Source organism: Carlito syrichta, unplaced genomic scaffold (assembly GCF_000164805.1).
Source record: "Carlito syrichta isolate Samal-C Ts95f unplaced genomic scaffold, Tarsius_syrichta-2.0.1 Scaffold305308, whole genome shotgun sequence".
In the NCBI taxonomy this organism is placed as follows: domain Eukaryota; kingdom Metazoa; phylum Chordata; class Mammalia; order Primates; family Tarsiidae; genus Carlito; species Carlito syrichta.
The window spans coordinates 314,733-317,881 of record NW_007249404.1 but is presented as its reverse complement, the minus strand read 5'-3'; positions in this window follow the sequence as shown (position 1 = coordinate 317,881).

The following is a 3,149-nucleotide window of genomic DNA, read 5'->3' as shown; positions in this document are numbered from 1 at the left end:
AAAAAAAAAAAAAAAAAATTTCCGGAGGGCTCCGGGGGAAGGCTGAGTAGGGTAGCCGAGGCTGCTGACCTAGCCCCCGCTTTGACTGCGTTTGTGTGCAGCCGAGCGCGAGGCCAACGTCGAGCAAAGCGTTGCAGAGGGGCTGCTCCTGGGTAACCCCCAAGGAAGGCTAGACCGAGGGTGCAAAATGCCAGGGAGAGGACGCGCCCATTTAGGATCGAGCCTGCTGGATGTTTCTAGTTTCAATGCTGGAAGGAGGAGAGGGGCGCCCCCCTTGTTTGAAAATAAATAAATAAGTGCGGGCTACGAGGGTGGCGCCGCGGTGGTTTCTCCGGCCGAAGGCGACACCTCGCGGAGACCGAGCAGAAAGCGGAGCTGCCCGGCCTTGGCACGGACCTGGAGTGGGGCCACTCCATAAATCTCCGGCCGCCCCCGCGGGACTGTCATCTGGTCCTCGCCCCTGGGGAGCGGGCGGCGGCCTGACTCTGGTCCCGAAGGGAATGGGCGTGCGTCCCCTGCAGCCGCCCCCAGGGCTCTTGAGTTAGCCGTTTCAAAGCCAGTGTTCTCCCGAATTATGGGCAGGCAGGTCCGGTTTTCAGAGAAGGAACTGCTGTCCACCCCTCCTGGAGATCCAATGTACCCAACTTCGGCTCAGAAGCTTTGACTCCCGACTGTTGGAGGCAAAAAGGAAAGCTGTTACCACTACTTACTTTCTTGTGCCTCAGTTTCCTCACTTGTGAAATGGAGTTAGTAATGGCGCTCACTTCATAGGTTGTTTTGAGAAATGAGTGTCATGAAAGCACATAGGGCCGGGCTCGGTGGCTCAGCCTGTAATCCCAGCGTGACTTGGGAGGCCGAGGTGAGTGGATTGCCTGAGTCCGCGGGTTCGAGACCCGTCCGGGCAACTTGGCGAGACCTCATCTCTACAATAAAGCAAAAATTAGCCGGGTGTGGTAGCGCGCGCCTGTAGTTCCGGCTACTTGGAAGGCTGAGGCGGAAGGATCGCCGGAGCCCAGCGGGTCGAGGCTGCGGTGGCCGGGGCCACCGCACTCCAGTCTGGGTGACAGAGTGAGACTCCAACTCAAAAAGAAAGAAAGAAAGAAAGCACATAGAACGGTGCCCAACCCATTATAAGTGTGTCAGCTATTATTATTACTACCAAATCATGATACATTCTTCTTTCTACCCACCAGCAGCAGCATTTTCACTGTCATCCCACCACCACTATCAAATCCTCACTTCTCTCTAGTTAGGCTTTCTTTCTTTTTCTTTTTTTCTTTTTCTTTTTTTTTTTTTTGAGTTGGAGTCATTCTATTGCCCAGGCTGGAGTGCAGTGACACGCTCGCAGCCACTGCAGCCTCCACCTGCTGGGCTACGGTGATCCTTCCACCTCAGCCTTCCAAGTAGCTGGAACTAAAGGCACGCGCTACCATGCCCAGCTAATTTTTGGTTTGTTTGTTTTTGATTTATTGTTAAGATGAGGTATCACCAAGTTGCTCAGGCTGGTCTTAAATCCGTGGGCTCAGGCAATCCTCTCACCTGGACCTCCCAGAGTGGTGGAATTGTAGGTATGAGCCATTGCACCCAGCCTAGTCAGGCTTTCTTGCTGGTGGGTTTATTTGGAGAGTGATGGGACCAGACATTATTGTCCCTCCCCCTCCTCCCCAAACTCCCCAGGAACAACCTGGGTTTCCTGGGCAGCCCCTTTACAACCAAGTACACAGTGAGGTGGTATTTTGCCTTGAAAAAACATTCCTTAGGCTTGTTTGGGAGGAGGGAACCGATCCCAGGATTGAGGTGGGAAGGCTTCCCCACCTCCCCCCTTTTCCCTCCCAACTACAAATGCCATTCCTCCTCCCTCCCATTCACCTCTGCATTGGGTCTAGTTGAGGATGAGGATGCAGAGAGTCGGGAGGCAATCCATAAAATGCTCAGATTAGCATTTGTGAAGGCCTTTCCAGCTCTGAACCTGGAAGCCTACGGTGTTCTGCAGAGAGAGGCAGATTCCCAGAGTTCTAGGAAGTGGCCCATGAATGAGGATGAGCTGCCCTTCCAAGCACCTTTATTATTGTTATTTCCCTCGCATATGTAAAATGATTCACTGTTGCAAAAGCCTTTAACACCCCCACTTCTACTTTTCCCTAACCCCCAATCTAAACTAAGCCCCCTGCTGTATTCTCCCCAAGCAGCATGGCTTTTCCTGCAGAACACTTGCCTCCATTATGCCAGGAAGTATTTGTTTATTGTCTGCTTCCTGTGACTCAGTCTCCCTCACTAACCTGTGAGCTCCCGGAGAAGAGGTCGGGTCTGTTTTGCTACAGATGGGATCCTGAGGGGCACAGCAGGGTACATGTATACAGTAAGTACTTAATGAAATTGTTCAAGACAGAGATCACCGAGTGAGTCTTTCTAAAGCTGCCAGATTTGACAAGGCAGGACTGTGAAAATAGGCCAAGGTGGGCCCAGGTGCTGTGCTTCAAAGTCCTACCTTTGTCCTCTCTCACCAGACAAATGGCTGTCATCAGGCCAATCACCTTTTGTCGAGGGACAAGGTGTAGCAGAAAAAGAGGATAGGAAGACAAGGAACCTGGTTATTCTACATGCCTCTGAGCAAATCATTTATCCTTTCTGGACCTCAATCTCTAATCTCCTGCTTTTAATGCAAGCCAGTAATTACTGACAAGCCTGAATCTGAAGGTTAACAGAATGATAAAATTCAGCAAATATTTATTGGTTACCTTCATTTGCAATTTGAAAGATAAAAAGACTTTGTATATGGAGAACACGTGCTAACACTGGTTCCTAGTCTGCTTGTAGAGAAGCCTGAAAATTCCTGTTAAAAATGTTGAGATACTCAGACTATGTGAACACACAAAACAAATCTTCAGATGGCTTCAAAGCCAAGGTTTTATTCAGCACTGCTGTGGTTTGAACATATCCTCCCAGAAAAGCATTTGTTGGAAATGTAATCCCAATGCAGCCGTGTTGGGAGGTAGGGTCTAATGGGAGGTGTTTAGGTAATGAGAATTCCACTCTCATGACTGGATTAATGTTCATTATAAAAGGGCTTGAGGCTGGGGGTGCCATCTCTTGCTCTCTCACTTCCTCTTACTTTTTTTTTTTTTGCGTTGGAGTCTCACTCTGTCGCC